The following is a 27787-nucleotide window of genomic DNA, read 5'->3' as shown; positions in this document are numbered from 1 at the left end:
AGAAACTATTTGGTATTTACACATGTGTGTCCTATTTATTTCACTTAAGATTATCACCTCAAGGTGGTTCCAGGCTGCCAGGGCACCAGAGCAGATGTGGGCTGGGTGACTAGCTGGTTTTGCCCCAGGTGGTCCTACGGTGGCTGCCCCCTGGCCTCAGGAAGGAGCAGCTGGAGGAGCAGCTGCACTGGCTGCCTGCTCACGACTACTTTGAGGTGGCCGGCGTGGACTGCAGCCTTTTTCCTCATCTCTACTCAAGAGCATACATTAATTTTAGAAATCCTGATGACATCCTTCTGTTCAGAGATCGTTTTGATGGATATGTCTGCGTGAGCAGTAAAGGCCTGGAGTATCCTGCCTTGGTAGAGTTTGCCCCATTCCAGAAGATAGTCAGGAGGAAGCTGAAGAAGAGAGACACCAAGACGGGAGCATCAAAGACGATCCAGAGTATAAACATTTTTTCGAAACTTACAGCATGGAAGAAGGGAGAACCAGTGCCAACCCTGAAACTCTTCTGGGAGAGATAGACGCAAAGACGAGAGAACTTGTTGCTAGAAGAACCACACCTCTTTTGGACTATATTAAAAACAGAAAATTAGAAAAGCAGAGAATTCAAGAAGAGAAGCGAGAAGAACAAAGGAGGAGGGAGTTAGAAAAGAAATGCTTGCAGGAGGAAGAAAAAAGAAAAAGATGAGAAGAAGAAAGATACAGGAGGAAAGAGGCAGATAAAAGACAACCATTGAGACGGAAGTGAGGGTGAAGTTAATTTGGAAAAAAAAAGTATCGCCTCAATATGCATCCACTTAGCTATAAATGTCTCTAATTTCTCATTTTTTATGGCTGAGTAGTACTCCATTTTTTTTAAACCACATTTTCTTTATCCAGTCTCCAATTGATGGGCAATTGGGCTGCTTCCAAGTTTTAGCTATCACAAACTGTGCTGCTGTGAACATGGGTGCACATATATCACTGTGGTATGATTCTTTTAATTCTTTGGTGAAGATACCCAGCAGGGGAATAGCTGGGTCAAATGGAACTTTCAGCCCTAGTTCTTTGAGGTAGCTCCATACTGATTTCCACAGTGGTTGCACCAGTCTGCACTCCCACCAACAATGAAGAAAGGCTCCTTTCTCCCCACAACCCCGCCAGCATTTGTTATTGGTTGATTTCTTAATAGCAGGCATTCTTTCTGGGATAAGGTGGAATCTCAGCATTGTTTTCATTTCCATCTCTGAAATGACCAGTGATGTTGAACGTTTTTTCATGTTTATTTGCTGCTTTTACTTCTATGTCTGAGAAATGTCTGTTCATTTCAGATGCTCATTTTTCAATTGGGTCTTTATATTTGGGTGGTCTGATTTTTTAAAGTTCTTTATACATTCTAGATAGTAGACCTTTGTCTGAGGAACAGCTGGTAAAAATTTTTTCCCACATTGTAGGTTGTCTTTTAGCTCTGTTGGTGGTTTCTCTTGCAGTGCAGAAGCATTTTAATAAGATGAGATCCCAGTTGTTGATTCTTTGTGCTAGTTCCCATGCTACTGAGGATTTGTTCATAAAGTCTTTTCCTATGCCAGTGTCTTCAAGAGTTCTTCCTAACCTCTGTTCTAGCCGGTTCAGTGTTTCTGTTTTAATACTTACATCTTTAATCCATTTTGATTTTAGTTTAGTGCATGGTGAGAGATATCAGTCTAGTTTTAATCTTTGGCAAGTTGAAACCCAATTTTTCCAGCACCATTTATTAAAGAGGCTATCTTTCCTCCAGTGAGGGTGTTTGGCTCCTTTGTCAAAGATGATCAAATTTTTGTTCACATTAGGAAATACCCTTCCTCTTGAACTCTTATAATAAAAATTAGAGAGCCCTAAGAAATATACATTTTGATTTTTTGAAACCTAAAATCTTGAGAAATCATTGAGATATAGATTGTTAATAAATACTCACAAGTTGAAAGAGAATTTTGCTTTGGGAATCTTGAGGAAGTCAGGTAAGAGTTGCCTTTAACTCAACCAAATAGCCAAAGAAATATTTTCCTCCTTGTTTGTTATGTAGTTTACAGAAAAAAAATCATACCTTAAATATATGATTTAGATTAAATAATGAGACATGGTGTGAACTGTAAAATAGTTTGTTGCTTTGAAAGGAGTTGTTAGGAAGGCCATATAAGCAGCCTCTTTGAAGATACCAGAAACCTGTCCTATTCTTTCCCCTCTACTTACTATAAAGGAAAGCACCTTATGGGAGATGTGATCTACTTGACATCATTACAAGATAAATTGAGACATATATTCATTAACACTCATATAAGCAAGCCATAAAATGCCAGGATTGAAGTGGCTTTATTACAAAGTTATATCCATGTTGGAGGTTTGGATTCCTTTCTGTAACAGTTGCTCAGTGGCCAACCAGTTGAAATATAATCACCCCAAGGATAGAGACAGTCTGCTTTGAACAGCTCTGGCAATTTGAAAATTGTTCCTTTTCTGTGTCTTCCTTGCTAAATCCGTAAATCCACAGGAATATATGAGTATAATCCTTCTTCCACATGACTGCCCTTCAGCTATTTGTACATCATATACCTTCTGAATCTTCCATTGTTTATACCTTCTGAGTCTCTATTGTATCCCTTCCAGTTTGGAGAAGTTATTTTTCTTGTGGCCTGATTTCATGGTGTCCCACTTGTAGTCATTCTTTTCTGAAGGGGCTCTGCTTTTTTCCCACATCTCTTGAGAGTGTTTCCAAAGTCTGTCGAGTATATTTCTATTGGTAAAACCACAGTGTTGTCTTTCCTGTTAAATTGTTTATACATAGTGCTTTTCATCAAATAGAATCCATATAATATTCTCATATATAATACTATCAAGCCATATCTTTTTCATTTTGTTTGCTGATTTGGATTTTTTAGACCAAAGTTCTAGACTGCTTTTTTATCCTGATACGTTTTTCATTAAATATCTTGGCCAGCAAACATTCAGAGCAGGTTTCCCTAAGTCCATACAGTAAGTTAGACTGTCTCCCCTGCTTCATATGCCCAGAATTCTCTTAACTCCCTTATTTTTTAAATACTCATTTCACTTATAACCAGTAGTTCATTTTCTAACTTTTCTACTAAATTGTAGATGCCTTCAGGTTTGAGTATTGTTTGTTTAAATTCCTTTATTATTTCTAGTTCTTACAAAAATAAGTGCCTAATACACAGTAGCTGCTAAAAAAATTTTGTTGAATTAAATTAAATATATAAATAATTTATGTAAGCCAAGTATCATTCTTCATGTCCAAGAAAAAATATATAACTAATTAACACACACACTCACACACCCCACAACCCACACGGCATAGGGTCCGAAGCTGGGGAGAGTGGTGGGAGATGAAGAAAAATAAAGAACACCAAGATTGTGCTTGAAAGCTGGGACCAGGTGGAACGCTAGCCTGTCAGGAGCTAATGGCCGCCTGGAGTCCAGCATGCTCTTTATTTATAGTGTAAGACAGGGAGAGAAGGCAGAGTAACTAGTGCTACGCGGCCTACATGGCCTAGGCCGAACGTAGCTTGATTGTCTCATGATCAGGGTGTGCACAGAAAGGGAACAAGGAAGAACGATACATAATGTAACTGTCTCCTGGGGCTGTGCATCCAGGGTCCACATGCAGTCTGAGTCAAACAGACAGTCTGTGTGATTATCTAGTCTATGGAGGAGAAAGGGAGTAGGGAGGAGGTAAAGGGCCATGTTCAGGCTTGGCCCACGGCGTGCACGCGCGCGCGCACACACACACACACACACACACACATAGTCACACACTGATATTTGAACTGAATCTTGAAAGTTGGCCAACTAAATGAGAAATTCTAGGCATAGGAACAGTATTAGTAGGGATATCAGAGAAAAAAGAATTTGGAAAATTTAAAAGTAGAATTAATGTACATAGGCATTGAAATATATCTGAAGCTTGCTAGCCAAGCAGAAACCAGTTAATGGATGCTTTGTGACGTGGATTAGAGTTTGATTTATCCTATGAACAATGCGGATCTACTAAAATTTTTTGAAAAGCAATCTATAGATTAGAAGGAATGATGCTTTTACAAGGACAACAGTTGGGAAGTTATCATTTAGACAAAAATGTTGCGTACTTCATCTAAAAAAGAATTTTTTTGTGTATGTTATTTATTTCCTGCATAACAAATTATCCCAACACTTAGTAGTTTAAAAAAAATTATTTCATGCAATTTCTGGGAATCAAAAAGGTTAGCAAGATGGTTGTGGCTCTTGGTCTCTTTTGAGATTGCAGTGAAGATGCTGTCTAGGGCTGAAGACTGCACTGGATGTAAGCGATGTGCTTCTAAGTCACCCACATGACTCCTGGTAGGAGTTCTTCACCACATCCACCTCTCCTTGGGGTGCTCATGACATGGCTACCCTGAAGGCACCTGATCCATGAGAATGTGAAAGCAAATGAGAGACCTCCCCAGATAGTAGGAACCACAGTCTTTTAGAGTGTAGGCAGTCACATCCCACCACCTCTGCGTGCTTTTGTCTACACAGAGCAGCCTGGCACATTGTAGGAAGGGACTGAACAAGGGTGTGAATACCAGGAGGTAGGGATCATTTGAGGACATCTTAGAGGTTCCCTATCACATTAACTTGTTCTAAGATGTAAAATGTAAGTCCACAAGTCTGAAATGTTTTGATGGATTATGGAGGTAAGAGAACAGAATACTTCAGTAGAAACTATCTTAGTTACAATGGTCACTGTTCCCCACTTTCTCTTACCTAATGCAAGTAAATAAAGCATTTGCTTGACTGAAAGGTAAGATAGTTAAAATCCCACTGTAAATATTAAGTAATGGTTATTTAGCAATCACTGCATACCTTTCTACTATAAGATATGATAATTTGGCTCCATTTTTGTTTTTATAGTATAAAATAATTGCAACTCAGTTTTACAGACATTCAGCGCATAGCACTAAACTAAATAATGTACATGTTGCAAGAGAAAAATTAAGGTGTGATTCATGTCTTCAGATAGTTTGTAATCTTATTGGGAAGCAACATACATAGTGCATAGAGAATCTTAGAATTGGGAGAAAAGTTGGGGATTTAGCTCAGTGATGCCACTGCCTGCCTCACAAGCACAAAGTCCTGAGTTTGATCCCTGGTACCAAAAAAAAAAAAAAGCATTGGGAGAAAACTTGGGCAATCTAGCACAGCAGCCTCTTAATACACGCAAGAAAACTGGTTGAAAGGGGTGAATGGCTGATCCAGCCCAGCTACTAATAGAGCTGAGACATAGAGTTTTAGATCCCTAGAGTACTTTAGTTAACTGTGAAAAGGTATTTATGTCACGAAGAACATTCTTTGAAGACATCATTTTTATATTTGAAAGCAAAATGACTTAGTAGTTGACATGGGGAAAGGTGAGACACAAGTGTGTAGAAGACACTTTTGACTTCTGTTGGAAAATGAACTCACCCTGTACCTGATTGCTTTGACTTTGAGCTAAATTAAACTGCCTGGGTAAATAAATAATAATAAGGAAAAAATAATAAGCAGTGCCAAATCACTTACATTTTTAAAGCAAGGACTACCATAATTGGTAATAAGATATTTAGATAAAGTTTCCTATTTTAAAATAATATTCAATGAAAAAAGAATTATCAAGTAAATTGTGAGTAAAAATAGTATGTGAGTATATACTACATTGTTAGAACAATAAGCAAGTAGAGATAAATAAAATTAAGCCTTTATAAGGTTTAAAAATATTTGGGTGTTCTTTTTAAAGATTTTTTTTGACCATTTACTGCCTAAATAGTTACCAAATAATTTAGTAAACAGCTAAATAGTTTTAGGTTGCAAGGTCAGGTTCAGTTCCCCCCAATTGATCACCCTCTGTGTATATTGTGTATCTCTGGGTTCTGTAACACATATAATTTGCATTTGGCCTTCACAAAGCCTATGTGAGATATACATTATCTCATTTTACTAGGGAGGCAGCTGAGAAATTAAGAGAGCCATGGCCAAACTTTCTACATGGTCTTTGCAGTCCATTTGCTGTAGACTAAGCATAGCCTTTTAATAGTGTCTTCAGCCTGTTCCTTGAGTACAGTGTGTGACTAAGTGAAGACACAACCAAATGCCAGTTTGTCACTCTAACTTCAGAGTAACAGCTACTGTGTTAATGTTTATGGTCACCTATAAATATTTGATGTAAAGCACATAATTGGCATCATGGCCAACAAAAAGTTGAAGTCTTTTTGTTAGTAATAAGGTCAACTTGCTTACAGCTAGCTCCCTAGAGTTGCCATGATGAACCAGAAAGACATTCCTTCACCACTGTATTAAAATACAAAGAAAGAAATTAGGAAGCTGCAAGCTACAGCTTTCTTGGCATTTTAAGGATATCTAATTAAAGCACTTTTTTATAAACTTATTCCATCAGTTTAGCAAACATCAGTTTCAAAGTTTGCTTTCTTTTTCCATGGCATTTAAACATACAAAAGCCTCTTTGTAAAAATATTGTTTAATAAATATATGTCAGTCACTTCCATAAATTAACCTGGCCCAGACCAACAGACCAGTTTTATATTCAAAATAAAACATACCATTTAATAGTAAAAGTAAACAGCCTGTCTTCTCACTAATGAATTTACTGTCTACATTTCTGTAGATGTGGCTTTGTGCTTTCTCTTGAGAACTGGTTTGCATGGAGCTAGTAAGATCCCTTATTCTGAGGGTGGGTATTTTTGCTATTTTCACATTCTAGCAGGTGTGCTCTCCTATAGGTGCTACCTTCTCCTTTTTATGCCAGGGAGCTTTGTTTGGTAGACAGCCAATCCAATTCCACATTGATTAAGTGATAGTCATTGTTTTATGAATTTAGAGATACAAAGATTAAATAAATAAATATATATATACACACACATACATACATGACATTTATCTTCCCCAGAAAAACCTCATACTATAGTAGAGCATTTCAAGCTACTTTTTAGCCACTTGTATCAATTAGTTTTCTTAATTTCAAGTGACAGAAATTAACTCTGGATAACTTAAGCAGAATTTATACCAGGCCAAGGATCTGACTTGGAGGACCGTTAAACAAAAACAAAGCCCCAGATTACACTGCAGAGCTGGTCATAGACCACCATGTGCACCAAGGATATAACTCAGCTTCTGAACTAAAGCCACAACTGGCTCTTACATTTAGGTACCACTGCATCCAGGGCTGCTGTCCTCTCCAGAGGAGTCTTAATAGCCATGGTCTCTCTGCAGGCTACATACCTGCAGATTCAGAGTATCTGGTACTTCAATTTACAGAGTGGGAGATTTCCTAAATCTAGGAAGGAAGTCTGACACTAAGTGTTCCAAAACTTGTATTAGCTGCATTTTGAAAAAGCAGAGAAGGTTACACAGTGGGTGAGAAGCAACAAAAAATACCTAAAGGAAAAACACAGTCACTTTGTCCTTCATATCACCAAAGAAAGAAAAACATCTGTTTTCCTAACCATTTGACAAAACACGGTGAAGATCTGATAGTTTATATTCTCAGACGACAGAAAGTTCCTAAAGAATATTGCCTCGACTTGAGGCCCATTTGCTCTACGCAGATATAGACATTATCTTTCTCTCTGGAAGGGGTTGGACTCAGCATAATGTCTAGGAAAACAAACTACACTTAGAGGCAAAGCCCTTACTTCTTACCTTGTTCAGCCCTTAACAGATGTGTGACCTGTAAGCAAGCAGTTCAGTTAGAGTCCCCATCTGTGAAATGAAAAGATTGAGGAGGGCCGGAATGTAGCTCAGTGGTACTATGCCTGCCTGGCAAGCACAAGGTCCTGAGTTCTATCCCCATTACTGGGGAGGAGAGGGGGGGAGAAAAAGAAAAGAGAAGAAAAGATTGAGGTAGACAACCTTTAAAGTCAACTCTTGGCTCTCAAATTCTGACATGGACACGATCAGCTACTGACAATTACCATTTTTACTAAGTTGGTTGTGTATTTTAGAAGGCAGGTGAATCATGAGCTTACTTTTTAATGACAATAAATTTCCATGAACTTGAGAGAACTAAATCTCTACCTCCCACTTAGTTTAGTTGGGTTTTTTTTTTTCCTTTTTTGTTTGTTTGTTTGTTTGTTTTCCACACAGCACAGTTTAGGCATTCAAGTTGCAGCAAGGGAAATGCTCATTGAATTTGTCATCAATATTTTTGGCTTCTCTCTTTATGAGAGCCTTTTTCATCTCATTTCAATAATCTATTTCTCAAATTTTAAGCCACAGCATACTGTATTCAATATTGGAAGATTAAATCACCTTTATGGTAAAGAATTATGTTTCTTTGAAAAATAGTTTTATTTCATTATTGACATACAGGATTCTTTACATGTATTATAAAGTGAAAAATGTTTGAGACAGTTCTTATCCACTGGTCAGCTATTTCCCCGCTTTGATTCAGTTGATTCAGTGGTGGAAAATTGTAGCAAATTGTACATTTAAAATAAAGTGAAGGGCCAGGCCAGGAGTGATGGTGGACGCCTGTAATCCTAGCTGCTTGGGAGGCTGGGGCAGGAGAATTACAGGTTCAAGGCCAGCCTAGGCAACTTAGCAAGACCTTATCTCAAAATAAAATAAAAAGGGCTGGGGATATAGCTCCGTGCTGCCAGAGTTCAGTCCTCATGCTACCTGGGTTCAATCCTCAGTACTGCCAAAATAATAGTAATAATAGTAAAATAAAATAAAGTGATGATGTATTTGAAGGTGAAAGTATTTATTCCCTTGTGTTCAAGAATGATTGTACTTAAATGAAGCCATAAAAATTTAAATTATACCATACTTATTTTGATAGATTCATCCTAATGCAGAATTCTAGACCTAACATAAGAGGCTGTATTTCTCCAATAACCCAGAGCACTTTGTTATAAAAAGTATTCCAGGGCCAGGGATGTAGCTTAGTGGTGCCGTGGCTGCCTGGCAAGTGCAAAGTCCTGAGTTCAATTTCCAGTACCAAATAAATAAATAAATAATAAAAAGTAGTCCATCTAAAACATGTTCTTATAACATGGCCTCCACAAATAAGTTCCAGGAAAATCTAATGTTTGTTTTATTTTTATAGGGAAAAATTATTAAATAACTTATCTCTATAGTATAGCCCTTTACTAATAAACTCTCCTACTAAAAAATTTCCCATAGCTAACAAAACCTGTAATTAACATAATACATTTAATTATCATGACTTAAACTTAGAAGAAATCTTAAAAACTGGCTAATACCCCTTATGATTATATGTCTTTATATTATTGAACATCAGTATTAAATTGGTGTCTTTTTCAGACTAAATAATACATATTCAAATCTTGCAAGGCATATTCTTTTTCTACTTTTTAAAATAACAGCCTTAATCAGATATAATTCACATATATATTTCACCCATTTAAAATATACAGTGCAGTGTTTCTTAGTAAATTCATAGAGTTGTGCAACCATCACTGCAGTAAGTTTTAGAACATTTTATCACCTCTAAAAGAAACCTACTTCCATTAAGCAGTCTCTCCCCATTCGTATCCGATTTATATCTTCCCCCTCCTCCTAATCTACTTTCTGTTTCCACGGATTTACCTGTTCTGTATATTCCCTATCAATGAAATCGTGCAATATATGGCCATTTGTGTTTGGCTTCATTCATTTAGTAGTTTTCAGAGTTCGTTCATATTGTAGGATATATCAGTATTTCATTTTTTGGATGAATAATATTGTATTGTATTTCTTGGTCACATGGTAGTTGTATGTTTTTTTTTGAGTAACTGCCAAACAGTTTTTTCATAGCAGTTCTATCACTTTACATCCCAGTAGTTGTATATGAAGGTTTTGCTTTCTCCACATCCTTGACAGTACTTGTTATTATTCGTCATTTTTATTATAATAAACTAATGGGGCATAATAAACATGGTGTTTGAGAAAGCTTAATCTGCAGTGTATGTGATAACACAGAATGTGTTAGTTAACGTCCTGTTGCTACGACAAAATATCTGAGATAATCCCAGCTTAAAAGGAGAAAAAGTTTATGATGGCTCATTGTTTAAGTCCATGGTTGCTTGGCCTGTGGCAAAGCAGCATATTATTGAGGGGAGCGCATGGAGAAGGTTCCCACTCTGCCAGCAAAGAAACAATGAGAAAAAGGGGCTGGGATCCCAAGATCCCCTCCGGGGCACACCCGAGTCCTAACTTCCTTCCACTTGGCCCTCCTCCTAAAGGTCCCACAGGCTGGGACTAAGCTTTCAACATGTGGGCCTTTAGGGGACATTCCAGATTCAAACTCTTAACACAGGTTAGATTAGACGTGGGCAAACAGGGGTGAGCAAAAGTTCACCGTGAGAAACTTTCACATTCATTCAAAAGTGAATTGATAATGACCTAATGGAAGAAGAAAAGTAGGGATGGTGTACCCTTAAGCAGAACACAGACACTAGCAGAAGATGGCAGATAATTTGCCAAACCACATTACTTTTTTTTGAACATTGAATTGACCTTTTTTTTGAGACAAGGTCTTACTCTGTAGTTCAGGCTGGCCTTGACCTCACTGTGATCCTCCTGCCTCATCTCCCCCCTACCAATTCTGGGATTATAGGCCTGTGTCACCACACCCAGCTTGATTTCATTTTTAAAGACCTGATACAACTGTTTGCATAGAGTTTTGTCCATTGTATGCCTTTCCTTTGTAGACTTGCTCATAAGAAGTACTTCTGTCATGAATAAAACCCAAATTTCATGTTGATGAAGGACAGTGAAGTCTCCATGGTTACTCTGTGATTATCTCTACTTGGCACAGGGAAGTATCTCTCTGTTAGCTTAAATGGAAAACATCTGGGATTAGCCTTTCTGTTTACCTAACTATTATAAAGAAAGTAAGGGTCAGTCTTCCCTGAACTGGCAGTTTAGTTTTCTTTGTATTTTCAGTGAGATTTTTAAACCATTCTTTCTGCTTCTGTCTTTGGGTTCGAGAAGTCTCATGGATTTTTCAGAGTTCATGCAAGCACTCAGTGCTATTAGATGTGATTTTGGGGCACTCCCATACCCATCTCCATAGCCTACCCAAAGCATAGAGTTCTTTTAGACCCTTTCGGGGGGCAGTCATTCTGGTTTTTGTGTTTTCTGGAGTGTATTTGAGATTTTCTTCATACATGTTTTCTTCCCGCATCTGTGCTGACAGCATTTCTGAGACCATGGAGATATTATTGTGGGTAAGTCAGCCTGGTAAAGAATCTTTCACTCCTCTAGTCACTCTCAAGTTTAATTAAGTTGATCCTATCATTAAAATAAGTGTCAGAGAATAGAAAATTAGTGAATATGGTTTTAAAAAGGGAAATTACTGAAAACTTGATTCAGCCCCCCCCACCCCTTTTTTTGTCCCGGTGATTGAACTGAGGACCTTGCGCTTGCGAGGCAAGTACCAGAACCACGAGCTAAATCCCCGGCCCTCAGGCCCATTTTTATGTGAAGACTTTCCTGGCAAGTCCACAGTGATCTGGGTAAAACCTGTAAGACTATGATGTCACTTATCATCACAAGGAGAAGCAAAGTTTCCTTTTTAATTCACTCCACTATATTAAGGAGTAGCAGGATTGCTCATGCAAAACATACAGTGGTAAAAGAGCCATGGAAACCTGTGTGAAACAACCTGGAGAGCAATAGTTGATCAGGCCAGTGGGGGCGTGTTGGTGGCTAATTAATCTTCAGTTATTGTGAGGATAACACATGCTACTCTGTGAAGAAACTTTTAATCAGGACACAGTGGTTGAAGCCACATACATGTCCTGTGAATGTGTGAACCAGAGCCCCACCCAAGCAGGTCCTCCTGTTTCACATGAAATCTTCTTGCAAGCTGAGTCAACTCAGGTGAGCCACCTCTATTTCCTGAGTCATCATAGGGCTGTCCTAAAGAGCAAATAAAAACATTGTGCCAGTTTACTTCCTCTTTCAACAGCCTTTACCACCCCTCAAGACTCTGAACCACTGTTTCTTCCTCATAAAAGTATTTTATTACCATTGTATGGTTTAATTGTGCTAATTTCTGAGCAGAAAAAAATCACAGAATGTCTGTTCTTTAAAAATCAAAGTTAATTTAAATAGAAGCAATATGGAAATTGGAAGCAATGTAGGAAATATAGCAAATTCTTCAGTAATGCCTTATTTCTCCAGATCTTTTATGAACAACCTATTCCTAAAAATTCAAGTTAAGGAAATACTGCTGTAGATTGTATCACTTTATTACCAAAAAAGTGGGGAGGGGGCCTGAGAGCCATATTATACTTTCTGAGATTGTCCTTGTCTATCAGAGACAAACCAAACCTAATGAATCACACATCGAGCAGATATGTTTTAGAATCCCAGGCATATAAGAATATTTTTCTATACCTTTGGCAGATACAAGACAAAAATAATAGATCTCTCAGCCCCTGAGGAAATAAATCAAGATATATAAAATTTTAGATTCAATCATCTATTTATTGTTGTCTCCATCTTCCATCAGATCTGCCTTCCATATTACCACCAGAGTAATCTATCTCAATAAAATACATTTCGAATCTCACTTCCTTAAAACCCTTCAGTGGCTCCCCACTGCCATTGGAATGTATTCTAAACTCTTTGTGAATTGCTCTGTCTCATCTCTCTAGCCTCATTTTCTCACTTCCACTAAACACTCTGTTCTTCAACAGCACCTTGCCCTGTATGTTGCCTCATGACTTGATGTATTTCCTAATGCTTAGCCTTCTCTAGAATTTCCCCCACCTCAACCTGGCTAAAGAATCCTTCCAAGCTGAGCTCAGATGTCACCTCCTCCAGCAACCCTTCTTTGTCACCTCTCCACCCCTTGGCTAGGGCACTCTCTTCTTTGGTCTCTTCGTACCACACGCCTACCCACCACACTTCTGCCCTGTTATATGGGTTTACATAGCTGCCATTTTTACTAGATGACAAATGCCTTGACCAGGGGCCAGGTCTTAACTCATCTCTGTTTCTTCAGTACCCGGAGCATTGCCTGACACGTAACAGTTGCTAAGTAAATATTTATGTAATTGAATCATATTGATCATAGGAACAAATTCCCATTGGGAGAACATTAGCCATGCCTCCTTATATAGCTGAGAAAACACTTGTTTATGGTAACTCTATTAATTGAATCTGCTGTGTTATATATTAAATTGGGTGTTTTAGCCTCTTTTAAAAATAAAAGTTAAATTGAGCGTATTCATAGTTCTGTTAAGATTACATAATGCCTATTAGTGCAAAAACATAGGTGGTGGCTGCCCTTTACAGTTGTTTGGGGTGTGTGATACCCAGTTGCAGTCTAAGGTAACTTTGTGTGTTTGGGGGCATTTTGACTTAATGGACTAATAGTGTGAAAGTAAAAACTCACTATTGGTTTGTGGAATAAGTTAGGTGCACTTAAACTTGGCTTCTCTGCTTAGGTCTTGCTTTTTAAAAATTCAAAGAAAGATATGTTCTCTCAAGAAATTTATGGCCTACAGTTTTTAGGTCATAAATTAATCTAGTTTTTAGCCTTGAGTTTGGCTTCTGTGGAGACTAACAGTAACCCATATAAACTATGTGGTAGTTCTAGTTGCTTTTATTCAGGGAGGGCCCCAAGATTTTCATCAAAGAAACCTAGAAAGAAGAAATGTCAGGAATTCTGGTGAGAAGTACTAAATTACAAGAAACTGACTAGAATAACTTGTCTGAAAAATAAAAGATAGGAAATTTGCCAGATTTTCTGGTGCTTTCTTAACATTAAATGAGAACCTATAATTTTCAACCTTGCCACATTTTCTTCTCTGGAATTGTTTCCACTGTGTGATAGCAGTCTGCTGCTATGAGTCTGTCATCTACTCCTCTCCTCCAACTCCTCTTTCTTACACTAAGTCATAGAACTAAAAAGGCTTTGGATACTCTTTTCAGGATAAATAGATAAATCCCAAGTGTTTTCCAGTACAGCACTTTTCTCTGAATTTTTTGTTTGTTTATTTGTTGTTTGTTTTTTGAGATAATGTCTCACTATCAGCTCAGGCTGGCCTGGAACTCATTATGTATCCCAGGCTGGCCTCACATTTACAGTAATCCTCCTGCCTCAGCCTCTCAAGTGCTGGGATCACAGGTGTGTGCCACCACCATGCCCAGCTTCTCTGGATTTTTTTTTAAGCTGTCTGCTTAACGTAATTCTTAGTCACATTTATATTAACACTAGAAACACTTTGAAGTACAGTATTTCCTTTCATACCATGGTGTGATGTGCATTAACTCCTCAGCCCTAACACTATCACAGGAAAACAGCAGTCACTGTAACTTCCATCTGCAGGAGAGATGGAGAAAATGATTGAAATATGGATAATCCAGTTGATTTCTCCTGGTACAGAATGGGATGCTGCCTGTCTGTTCTTGCTGTATTAAAAGCTATATGTTATCTTCAGCCATTATAGAAATGCAAATCAAAACTACATTGAGATTCCATCTCATGCCAGTCAGAATGGCTATCATTAAGAATGTAATAAACAACAAATGCTGGCAAGGATTGTCGGGGTAGGAAGGAACTCTTCTACGTTGTTGGTGGGAATGTAAATTATTAACTCATACAACTGAGAAAGGGTGTTTGCCCAGGCACAACTGGATTCAGAGACCACAAAGACTAAAGCTTATTCTCATTCTTTTTTTTTTTTTTTGGTACTGGGGATCGAACTCAGGACCTTGTGCTTGCAAAGCAGGTGCCAGCACCACTGAGCTAAATCCCTGGGCCTGGGAATGTAAATTAATACAGCCATTATGGAAATCATTATAGTGATACCCTCAAAAAAACCAAAAAACTAAAATAGTTTTCCTCATGATAGCCTACCCTGCATCCTCCAGGGTGTACTTTTATTTTATTGTGCTCGTTCCTCTTTTACTCACCCCACACTCACTCTGCAGAGCCAGTTTCTTCCTCACTCTTCACTTACTTTTTCAAATAAACTTTGCCACTGCAAAAAAAAAATGTATATATACACAATGGAACATTATTAAGCCACAAAGAAAAGTGAAATTATGTAATTTGTAGAAAAATGGATAGAACTAGAGACATCATGTTAAGAAAAATAAGTAAACTCAGCTGAGCATGGTGGCATATGCCTATAATCCCAGCATTCTGGGAGGCTGAGGTAGGAGGATTGCAAGTTTGAGCCCAGCCTGGGCAATTTAGTGAGACCCTATTTCAAAGTAGTAGTAATAATAATGATAGGGATGGGAATGTAGCTCAGTGTAAAGGCCCTAAGTTCAGATCCCCTGTACTGGAAAGAAAGAAAAAAGCCAGGCTCAGAAAGTCAATGTCACATGTTTTCTTTCATGAGGAAATTAGAAAAAAAAAAAGAGATAATGTGAAAGTAGAAGGAAGGCTACTGGGGAAGAGGAAGGGAATGAGGGGAGGGAATGAGGCAAGGAGTAATGATGGGGGAATGATAAAGTATGCACAGATATGCCAAAAATGAAACCTACTAGTCTGTATAAGTAAAGTGCACTCAGAAAGACAGAGACAGAGAGAGAAAGGAAAGAAAAAATGTATGTTGCATGCTTTGAGAAGTATTTGACATAATTGCAGCCACCCTAGATGTTAAGTATTTGTTTCCTTATGTTCAGGTGAAGTGACAGAAACTTGCATGCTGGCAATCATAAGAGCTGACCTTCACACCCATGACTGCCTTTGATTCCCAAGCCTGACATCTCTAGTACCCTGTGCCACACCAACTCCACACAATAACAGTCACTCATATTTCATACCACTTGACATCCTGAAAGCCCCTTGCAAACATCATCACATTTGAGAAAATGTGAGTGGTTATCATACACCTTGAAATAAACAAGCCTCTAGTCAGGGTGATCTTATTAAAATATAGTCAGCTCATTGGGCTTCTGCTCAAATCCTCCATGCTTCCCATCTCACAAGAGTAAAAGCCCAAATCTGTATGACCTGTGTGGCTTGGTTCCCTGCTTCTCTTTCTGGCCTTATCTGCTTTTCTCCCTGACATTCTCTCTGCCCCAGCCCCACTGACCCTGTTATTGTTCCTCAGATACTCAGGGCACATTCTTGCCTCAGGGCTTTGATTCTGGCTGTTCCCTCTGCCTGTAATGCTCGTGCCCCAGATATCTGCATGATTAGCTCACTCAGTTCTGTCAATCTTGACCAAAAAGTGACGTTTTACAAAGAAAAAAAAATCAGCTTGCTGGTCAAGTCTTCCCAGAGGATTTTCTAAAATTCTAGTCTAGCCCCTAACGTTTCATATCCACTTTCCATGCTTTTATTTTATCCTCGGTTTTCTTCATTTTTAAACATACTATGTATTTATTTACTTTTCTTGTTTCCTGTATGCCCTCTCACTAGAAATATAAATGCTGTTGACAGTGGGCTTCTCTGTTTTGTTCCCTTCTCAACACCTAGAACAAGCTTGGTACACAGTAGTGGCTGAATAAATATTTGGTGAATGAAAACAGGCTAGAAAATGGAAGGTCAAAGAGACTGAGTTTCCTCAGAATGGTGCAGCCTAGAAATATCAGAGCTGAACCCGACCCTGGTCTTCTGGTCCACATCACATGCTTCTTCAGTTTCGAGCCTCACTAGGCCAAAATCCAGAAAAGTTTTTAAGTGATGTTATAAATAAAACACAGTTAATTGTGAATGCTATACTTTTATATAATTTGTATTTTTTAAATAACTGTTTCATTAGTTGCTATATCATAGTGGATATAGACCAGCCCTTCCTTTGGGATGTCTCCAAGAAGCAAGGATAATGAGAATAAATTACAGAATTTAAAGTAAACCTTATTATTTCTGAGTCTCAGATTCCTAAACATCTACAATGAGAAGCATTCCTTGAATGAAATAATTTCACATTGCAAAATATTTCTGGGTGAACTTTATTATAGTTTTAACCTCAGTAAGGTTCATCAATCTAATTGACAGTAAAAAAAATAAATAAAAGTAAAAAATAAAATAAAGTGAGGAGCATTTTAAGGTCCCAAACAGCTGTAACATACTATTTCTTGAATCTGTCATAAAAATGAGTGAAATGCCCAGTTTTCTTTATAATTTGTTCAATTCTGTACTTACAGCCTACGCAGTTTGTTCTGACTATTCCTTAACTTCTCTTTTGTTGAAGATTGCTGTATGTTTGATTCTTCCCCATACATTTGTGCAAAATGCAGTCTTTTCATCTCACTGCATTACCCTGCAGGATTAGCAAATACGCCACTGATCTCACTGTCCTCTGAGCTCATGCAGCCTCTGCTTCAGGGAAACTCCAACCACTGCTTCCTGCCAGTTATCCAAGGGCCAAACAAGCCACCAGGCAAGGCCACTCAAGGCCAAGAAAGTAAGTCAGTAACAGTGACATCTGGGTCAGGAAAGGAAGTTGTGTCTACAACATGGCCCTGTTGTAGACAGGGCTGCTCTGAATTAAGGACTCTGAATTGTCACTCTGAATTAACAGTGTGCAAATTTCAGCAAATAAAGGTAAATGCAATATTTGCCATTGTATCTCAGCCTGGTTCATTTCTTTGGCAAAATGCCCTCAGTAGACAGTAAAATCCAATCATTTGGAGGTGGCATATATATCCTTCTAAGCAGGAGACAGCTTCCCAAGCCCTTTCATGAACATTAGCTATTAAATGTGCTACTTAAATTGTGCTATTAAATGAACATTAGCTATTAAATGTACTTGAGTAAAGTTTATAATTCTCACTTATCATATTGCTGCACAGTGACTCACAACAAAGTGAACCTACAAGCCATGAAGAGAAGCCCAGCGAGTTAATTACCAAAGTTGGGATTTAATCAATAATTTAAACCAAAACTTGCTTAAAAATAAAACGAAACACTACCATCTTCAAGTCATCCTTCTCTTCATTTCCATTTGCTCCAGAAGAAATTAATTTTTCTTCTTATCCCTGACTTGAGCACTTTTTAAAAAAAATATCTGCAGATGGGTTGAAAGCAGCTCTGTGAATGTCTTTGTTTGGACAGAAGTTTCCCTAATTTATTATAACTATTACTCTTGTCACTGTACCAGATAATGTGTTTGGACTCACACATCAGTCTTGTAGTTTCCAAAATGTCATCTCATCCTTACTTTGTTTACTCTTGAGTGACTTTTCACTGGGAGATAATTTTAACCTTTACAACAGAGCTACAAATAGTTTCCTCTTTGTTAAATTCTAGTAGATATAGGCATACTGTTTTATATATTTGTTTACAATTTTTCATATCCCGTCTGGGAATTATTAGTTTTTCATATTTATTTTGCCTAACAACTTGATTGTAAACTTTATAAAGATAGAAACTTATGTAAACATTTGGAGCAGAATACATGCTAGTCTGAATGATCATAGATAACCTAGAATTCAGTTGGACATATCAGCCGAAACCAATGCCTGCCCTGATTCTACCCTGGGGCAATGAGCCCTAGTCGCTGGTTTTAGGAGCACATTTCCTATGTCTCCCACTTAAGGATTTCCATGAGATGCTTCAGGGTGTCTGGCTTCACTTAAACCTACAGTCATGGGCAAGATGGAGTGAATTTTAGGAGAAATCTAGGGCGGCGGGATTCTCATTCACTTTAACCCTCTGTTAACATTCCACGAGACAACTGTGAAGCCTCTAGAAAGATGATGTTTTTGCTGTGTCAGTGACACCTATTAAAAATTGTTCCACGAGAGAGCATGAGAAACTTTCTGGAGTTCAAAATATCAAATGACATCCTTGATAAAAAAAAAAACCTCTTTATGGTTTGAGTCCCATAGTCACAACCAAGAATCTCTGGGAATTTGGTCTCCAAGCTGTTCTCAGACCTCTTGTCTCATACATTCCACGAGGGCCTTGGGGTGGAGCAGGCCTAGCTTTTTGTTTTTAGCGGTCATCTTCACAGCTAAATGGAACACTGAAAGGTGACATTTCAGTGCTCATTTCAGTGTGTCAGGTCTTATCCTAAAAAACAAACAAAAAAACCTCTTTGATTTTGTTAGTTGGTAAAACAAAGAAAACTCTCTCCACTGGACTTCATCCCTGGGCATTATCCTTCACTTTCTGTTCTTACTCTCTCCTCCACAAGTCAGATATGAATATGACATTTATTGATGAGAGGATGTTATCATTAATTTACCTTTTAATTTTCTAAAATGTCATTTGGCTTCTTGCCTGCAAAGTTACAAGGATTTAGTTTTATAAACATGACTGCTTCCATTTTCTGAGATAAATAGAGATAGGACTGAAAGTAATTATTCCTTCCCTGTTAAAGAAAAAACTATTTATGGCCCTTGCCAAAGTAGATTAGGAAGACTTTATTCTAGGGGGACCCATGGCAACAGGTACAGAGAACACTGCAAAGGGATCTTGCAGTGGTGGAATGAGAACCAACCATGGGGAATTCAACCAGGACTCCAACCATGGCAGGTGAAGATTTGTAGTCAAGGAGCAAGGTGAGGGTCAGGAGATGAAAAATTGCTAAGAGGAAGCATCAGAAGTAAGGAGGAGTCTTGCTTGGCTGACTCAACAGAATTCTTACTTAAAACAGGTTAGGATTGTCAGACACCAAATCAGATAGGATTTTCACTAAACTCAGCAGGATTCTTGCTCAAATTGGATTCTACAGAGACAGAGAGAAGCCAAAGGTTGAGCCCAGTTGAACAGAGGACCCAGCTTGGTTAAAGTTAAGGAGAAGGTATTTGTTACCTGCTAAAAAGAGAAATTGCTTTTTATGGCTTAGAAAATAATAGCATCACATACCAAGAGAAATAGTGTATTTATAATTGATTTAATAATAATTCAAAAAACATAATTTGAGAAAACAACATTTATTCTGAGTCATGAGTGGTGCTATTTGTAAGTTTTTATAGTATGTGTCAGAATTCAGAGAATAGAAAAATTATTCCATGTGTAAAACAGTATAGTCCAAATTGTTTTATGTTATGGAAATTATAAAGAATTCCATAGTCCTTAAGCTACTTCTTTTGAGATTCTGAAAGTTAATAGCCAGGTTTTTTTTCTTTTTTGATTTGGGACATCAGATCACAACAGAGCAGTGCCTCAGTTGCTATTCAGTCATGTTTCCTCCACCACTACTTATCTGAATAATATGGAGTTACTTTCTTTGGTTCTTCATTAGACAGCTGATTGGTTTCCAATAAGTAGTAAGAAAAATCCTTTATTCAGTCTTTTCCCAAATAAATATTTTCTGCTTACTTCATCTGCAAGACTAAAGTGAATACTGAAAATGCGAAAGTGAGCTTCAGTCATAGGGATATCTAAGTAAGGACAGTCATCATTTATTTCTTTTCTGTGATTATATTGTCTGAAGCATTATCTGCATTAGTCTTTTAACATTTATGATTTTTTTGTTGTTTTTTTGTTTGGCTGTTTGTTTGGTTTTTGGTACTGGGGATCGAACTTGGGACCTTGCACTTTTGAGGCAGGTGGTGGTACCACTGAGCTAAATCCCCAGCCTACATTTATGATTTTTAAGCCTTACTTGTTATCAGAGATCTTTATTCCAAATGATAATTTTAAATTTAACTTTTTTAATTTGTAAAAAGTAAAATCTTAAATGACTCAACACTTGATTAGATTTCAGCCAGGGATGAGAGTGAATTAGCCATCTGAGATGCTGGGCACATGTTTGGCCTCACCTATTGTGAGTGAGACTTGGCCTGCACAGCAGGGCTGCATGTGGCAGAGCTGGAATATGGAGCAATAAAGCTACTTATAAACCCGGACACCTTTATGAGGACCTATTTCCTTAGTTTCACTTATGTAAACCCTCAAAACTCTGAGGTGTAAGGAAGTGAGGGAAGTAAACACGTGAATGTACTCAAAGGCCTTTCTGAACATGGAAAGGCATCCAGATATAATGCAGACTAGAATTGTTGACACAGCAGTGGAGAAAACGATATCCAGAACAGCAGTGTTCCAGACACTGCCTGTAAGGCTGGTCTCTACCTTGCTCCCAACCCTACTCCCACCTTTTTTTGAGAGAGAGAAGGTACTCTGGTTAAAAATTGAATCTGAGTCAGGATTCGTGGCACATGTCTGTAATCTGAGCAATCTGTGAGGCTGAGGCAGGAGGATTGCAAGTTGAAGACCAATCTGGACAACTTAGTCTGGCCCTATCTCAAAATATTTGATAGATGATAGATATATAGATAGGGAGGGAGGGCGGGAGGGAGGGCAGGCAGGCTGGGATGTAGCTCAATGTGAAGGCCCTGGATTCAGTCCCCAGTACTGCAAAAGAGAAAGAGAGACTGGATCTGTAAGCACATGTCCCTCCTGAGGCAGCTGCCTTTCTCTGATTCTTAGCTCAGTTCCCTGAGTGTCTCCTAGAATGCTTCAACTCACACCCTCTCAAGTCAACATGCTGTGGGGCCATTTCTATACAACCAATGCCTCATTCATCCATTTATTCCAAAAACGACTTTGAATGCCTTGTGCGTGCTAAACGGGGAATTCAGCAGGGAACAAATAGAAACGCCTGCCCATGGGAAGCTATGGAGCAAGAGTGATTCCTCCTAGAGTGTGTCTCCTGGGATTGACCTTCAAGAGCCTGTGCGTCTACAGGGGCCCCAAACCTGTTTCTGTGCCCTCCGACAGCCTTTATACCTGAGCAGGTATGAAAGGGAAGAGACACACTCTTCTATTAAAAAATGCAGAACAGGGCTGGGGATTTAGCTCAGTGGTTTCGCCGCCTTCTGCACAAGCGCAAGGATCTGAGTTCGATCCCCGGCACCAAAAAAAAAAAAAAAAAAAAATGCAGAACGGTTACCTTCAGTATTGTACAAACCGCTTTCTGCCTGTAGATGTATTATAAGAAAATTCAGTGTATTGGTATATTTTTATTTTTGTTTTTCCAATACTGGGGATTGAACTAAGAACCTTCACACTGAGCTACGTGTCCAGCCCACCCTCGTTTTTTGGACCAGTGATTTAGAGCCAAGAAGGTTATTATCCATTCTTAGCATTGGCCCTTGGCCTCAGGCTACTCTGAACTGTGTTTCAGGACAGTAAGTCAGGTTCCAGGTCCAGTTCACCCAGTGTTCCAAATGAATTTCTGCCACAACAGAATCTTCTCCTGGGTCCCTTTGTTGCTGCATATTCCTAAAGTTCTTTTGTCTTGTGTTTCTTTTAGGAACTAATTGTAATTACATAATCAGGTATCAACTGGATAGTTCAAGAACCCAATCTGAAGAAAATGAGTCATAATTTTGTTACTCATGTTCTTTCTAATCATGTTTTGGGAGCTATTTGAGGTCAGTAAAATGATACTCTTTTCTGTGTTGTACTGAAGAAACTTCCCGCTGTGGGCAGCGTTCTTAGGTTCAGAGATTAGCAAATCTAACACTTTGAACAGCTATGGAATTAGCCAGTATTCCTGAAACAATCCTTGAAGACTATCAAAAGCTGGAGGAGAGCTGAACTTGAGAGGAAGCAAGAACTTGACCATATGTATTCTAGACCTCTGTAACATAGGCCTCTACATTTCCCAAGGGATGCATCTGGTCACCTTTACAAGACCATTGTTGGTGCTTATGAATTCAAAAGATAAACTGAGTTTGGCTGTATTTCAGAGATAAGACAATCAAAAATTATATTTGAAGGGCCAGGAATTTAGCTCAGTGATGCCGTGCCTGCCTGGCAAGTGCAAAGTGCAAAGTCCTGAGTTTGATTCCCGGTATAAATAACTATATATATAATATTATATTATATTATATTTGAGGATATTAGAAATCTTTTGCTGCTACAACCATTTCTGGAACTATATGGAATGGCATTTCCTCAAATTGGAGCCAAGAAAGGTAGAATCTTCAGAAAGCAAAGAAATTTCTTTCTTTCTTTCTTTCTTTCTTTCTTTCTTTCTTTCTTTCTCTTTCTCTCTGTCTTTCTCTCTCTCTCCTTCCTTCCTTCCTTTCTTCCTTTCTTTCTTTCTTTCTTTCTCTCTTTTCTTTCTTTCTTTTCTTTCTTTCTTTTGCGGTACCAGGGATTGAACTCAGAAGCTTGGGCTTGTGAAGCAAGCGTGGTGCCACTGAACTAAATCCCTGGCCCTCAACGAATTTCTTGATGACATGACCAGCAAGAATGAGAGGCCAGACTGCCTTCTTAGCACTGCAAATTGTGTTCTACTTGTCACCGTCTTTGAGGGTGCCAGGTACCAGCTGGCTCTGAGTGTGTAGTAATGGACGAGAGACTCACTGTCTGACATTATGGAGGCAGTGGTCTAGTGGGGGAGACACCTATTTAAATAAACATGCCAGCATTTAAGTACACGTTGCAATAGGTGTTGGGAAGGAAAATAGCTGATGTGAATTTGGGAAAATAGCTGATATGATATGATTTAGGAAGGAAAGTAGCTGAAACTCAGTAGTAAGTGAGTTCTCTCTGAGGGAATGCATTTGATTGATATTTTACCAGTCAAACTGCATATGTAACTGTGGTGCCTTCAGAGGACTTCAGTAAGATGTGGAAAGGAAGAAACCTAATTTTCTTCTATACTTTGTCATAGTTTCTTAAGGTGCTCAGTAAATGTTGATTGACAGGTTTGTGGATGTGTCATACAGTGTACATTTTCCTTTAGACAGTGCTGTAATTTAGATACAGAAGATGGGATCTAAATTCTTCTGGGAGTCTGACAGTGCCTGGTATATGTCAGTGCTCACATAAGTGCTCAGTGAATGAATGAATGAACAAATGAATGAATGAATGAATGAATCTTACAAGTTGAGTTCAGTTTCTGTTAAAAGTGTTCTCTCAGGGATGGGGGTGTAGCTCATTGATAGCATGTACAGTGCCTTGGGTTTGATCCCCAGCATTTTACACACACACACACACACACACACACACACACACACACACACACAAATTCTTTGGATGATCTGAGGGAATCACAAACCTCTTTACCATACATGCCCATCCTTCCTAAAACAGGTGTTCCCAGCCTTCTCTCCCCAAAAGTGATACCCTTGGGGCTCCACATCTCCTCTTTTAGATAACTCCCAAATCTACAGGTTCTAACCCTGTTTTTTCCTTCTGAGTGTCATTTCTCACCCATATTTCCTGTTGCTTGATAGGTCTCTCCACTAAAATGTCCCCTGGAATCTCAGACCCATGCCTCCAGCCCTGTGTCATCAGCAGTCTGGTGTCCCCACCCCTTGGCCTCCTTAGGTCTTTGTTCCAAGGTCATCTTCTAGAGTGGCCTCCCCTGGACCTGCATCTAACACTGCAGCCACTTCCCACCCCACATGCTTGCTCCTGAACCTCTTTCTGTGCTTTGTTTTCTCCATAGTGCCTGCCCAACATTGTATATGCTCTACTTACTCATTCTGTTTCTCTTTTGCCTTTGCCCTCTCTCTTCTTTTAAGAATTGGGCTCAAGGAGGATAGGGATTTTGTTTGTTTGTTTGTTTTGTTCATAACTGTATCCTCGGTGCCTGGCACATGGTAGGAAATAGAAAAATGTGTGCTGAATTAATGAATTTTTAAAGTTCAAGCATTATAATAATAATAGCATCATATTTCTATTGCATCAGAAGATGTAGTGAGCAAGTTGGTGTTGGCACTCATATGTGTTATCACTTTGAGGGCAGCAGCTACAAGATCCAAGGACACCTTGACAATGAATCCAATAGTAAGAGTGTATTTGCCATAGGTCAGTAATGGCGAACCTTTTAGAGACCTAGTGCCAAACTGCAACCCAAAAAACCCAAAGCCCACTTATTTATCACAAAATGCTGACACTTCAATTAAACCTGAATACTGAGGATTTAGTTTAGGAAAAACAACTCATACATTAACATCTGTTGTCTTAAAAGAAAAACACAATAACATGTATGCCATAGGTTTGCCACCTCTGCCATAGGTGATGTGATTTTCTGAAATGAACAATTCTTGGTTGAGTTCAGAAAAAACATTCCCAGTGTTGTGGAACGGTTATAAGAATGGTTTCCAAAGTCACACTTGTAGTTTGCCATTTGCCAACTGAGTGGTTAACCATATGATGTATGCTTCAGTTTCCTTATCTATAAAATGGGAGTAATAATAATAATACCTGAATTAGGAGGTGGCTACAAGAATTAGATGAGCAGTTCTTAGCTCACAGAACCATTAATGTCTATTAAGTATATTATTTTTGAGTAATTTCATTCCTGGAAATTTAGTATTTTTTTAAAACTTAATTTATTTTTATTTTATTTTATTTTTTGTACTGGGGATCAAACTTGGGACCCTGTGCTTGTGAGGCAGGCGGCGGAACCACTGAGCTAAATCCCCAGCAAGTATATTTTAAACCTATGTAAGAGTGCTTTATATTGAATTATAAAACAATGAGGTTCTAGACTAATATACTAACAATCAGGGTTTTTAAAATGTACTCAAATATCACAGGATAGTTGTTGCATTCCCAAATGTCCAGGATCCCTGGCTCCTGGTCACTGGATTCTAGCAACACCCCTCAGTCATCATGGCCACCAAAGGCGCCCCTGGAGGGTCTGTAGTTCTTTATATATTCTGTTCCAGGCCTACACACGTTTTGTGACATCATTATAGATCCAGCAGGATAAGCTCTCTTCAGTGGTCCTAGCATCCTTAAGGTATTTAACCAGTTTTGATCATAGCTGAATGTGTGATGTCCCTCCCTCATTCTTTCTCTGTCTTTGAATATTTCCCATCCTAAATTTGTCCCATTAAATTGGTTTTGCTGTCTTTCAGCCAAGGGCATGTGTGGTGGTTGCTAGGACTGCTTTGCTCCTGCATGTGTTCTTATGTCTCTCAATTCTTGAAGTTGGCAGCACTGTCCTTGTTTCCATCTACAGAGTGACAGTTGTTATTCACTCCATGTTCTTCCCCACTGATGAGTGAGGTTCTAGTTTCACTACCCTCACCCTTTCAATTTCACGCCCCCCCCAATTTTGCCAAGGAAGCCAAAACTCATTTCTATAACTATTTTAACTCTATTCAATAAAATAGAGCATTAGATATTGGTTACAAAGGAAAATTTCAATCCTAGAATTTTTATGAAAGATTGCTTAGAAGTGAAATTCAAAATGGGCTTAAGAGATTAATAGAGTTGGACTGGATAGAGAATTTGGGAAGAAAAGGATTTTTTTCCTAATGGTGGGAAACTATTGTACTAACAATGACTGGTATGCTGGAATGATCAACACCTGGCTTCATGCTGAAAGTTAGAGATAAGATCAGCTACAGTAGAAATGTGGCATTTTGCCACTTCCTTGTTCATTGCATTCCCACCTCCCTTTTCTGTTTGCTTTAGCTGAAAATGTCTCTTGCAGCTTACAGGTGGATGGGTAGTTATCTACCTTCAAGCTCCCTCACAGGCCCACCCCACACCTGAATTAGATTCAGGTACAGAGACCAACATACTGCCTGTCACCACCCAGGCTGGAGCAGAGCAAACATTAGGATGTTGTCTGATTCTGAATAGAAATCTATTCAGTTATTTATGCTTCTTTGCAAAGCACTGGTGAAGTCTTGTTACTTTTTAAAACTAAACTTTATGTAAAATAGTTGGATATTTCACTCTGTTTATGGTCAAGGTTCTGGTTTCTGTGTTAGTCATCTCCCAGCTCCCAGCCTCCTGGCAGCCATGCTTAATTCAGTTATTGTGTATTTGCAGGCTTCACAGAATTCCACATTGCCTAGAGTTTTTCCACCTCCAATGTCCAGACAGTTTTTTTGGCTTTCCAACCCTTCTCAGCGTTCAGAATCACATTTGAGTGCTCATATTTGAAGCCATTCATCTGTCTTCTTTTTTATTTGCCTGATTAGTTTTGAACTTGAGTATGCCTAACGGACACCTTTGTCCCAACTCAGATCACTGTTTTATCTCATTCTGTCACTTCAGAAGGCCTAGGACACACGCTGTCCTCCACTTGTGCAGCACCCACATGCTGGGAGAAGAGAAAAGTGACTTTTCGACACTCACTCCAGGACCATTCCTTTTGTTTCTATGTTTACTCCACAGTCATTTTTTAAAATTAAGAGTACATTTGCAAAAAATGGTTTGGTAGTCTTTTCACATATTTTGTCTCTCAGCTCCCTAATCTAATATTTACCATGTTCCCTCTTGTCAGAAAACCCACAACTTTAGTGGTTTCTCTTTCCTGGAGCCCTGTGACTGACAATGAAGACCTGGTCCTTCAAATGTGCAGTGCATCCGTAGCCCCTCACATCCTTGTCTGTGTTCCCCCTCAGGGGCCCTTTCTCCCCTCCCCATCTAAGCCACCGGAGTCTTCAGGTTCTTAATCCCTAATTAGAACTCACTCTGGTATATTTTTTATTCAAACCAAGGGGCAAATTGTAGGGAACAGTTGAAGATGTTGTCCTTTTCAAAATGTCCACCTATTAACAGAACTTAAAGTCTTAAAAGATAATGGGCCTCATGTGCCACTGGTAAAGAGGAGTTTTGGAGCCTCTCTTGTTGCTCCCAGTGGATAGTGTGTACACTCATGCCATGCAGCCCAGGCGAGGGAACTCACAAAGGGCAGGAGTTATCATGAGCTGTTCCCAGTTTGTCCTTTAATTGAAATAGTTCTAATCTTGTCAGTAATGGTGAGACTGACTCACTAACTGTTCAGAGTGCTTAGTACAGAGGCCCCAAAGAACTCTTTCTCAAGAGCAAACAGTGGACCAGACAGTGTTGCGCTAGTCCCTTTAATGGTCCTTTAGAGGTGATGTGTATCTTGGAACTCCTAAAGATTCATCACTGCAAACTTTAAAGCACTCAGAAGGGGCT

General features: G+C 38.8%; 1 protein-coding gene and 1 pseudogene across 3 annotated transcripts in view; both read left to right on the top strand.

Moving 5' to 3' along the window:
* LOC147823935 (regulator of nonsense transcripts 3A pseudogene) overlaps positions 1 to 21174 on the top strand; it is a 28855-nt pseudogene extending 7681 nt beyond the window's left edge. Inside the window, exon 2 of the transcript XR_015443004.1 lies at positions 114 to 21174. The product of XR_015443004.1 is annotated as a regulator of nonsense transcripts 3A pseudogene (transcript). The remainder of the gene's footprint in view (positions 1 to 113) is intronic.
* Atf6 (activating transcription factor 6) overlaps positions 1 to 27787 on the top strand; it is a 227055-nt gene that overhangs the window by 191383 nt on the left and 7885 nt on the right. The window lies entirely within an intron of this gene.

The sequence above is a fragment of the Heterocephalus glaber genome, unplaced genomic scaffold (genome assembly GCF_053883595.1).
Source record: "Heterocephalus glaber isolate CG9 unplaced genomic scaffold, H.glaber_assembly_v1.0 deba00001561, whole genome shotgun sequence".
In the NCBI taxonomy this organism is placed as follows: domain Eukaryota; kingdom Metazoa; phylum Chordata; class Mammalia; order Rodentia; family Bathyergidae; genus Heterocephalus; species Heterocephalus glaber.
The sequence above is the reverse complement of the archived record's forward strand: the minus strand, read 5'-3'. Positions and strand labels throughout refer to the sequence as shown.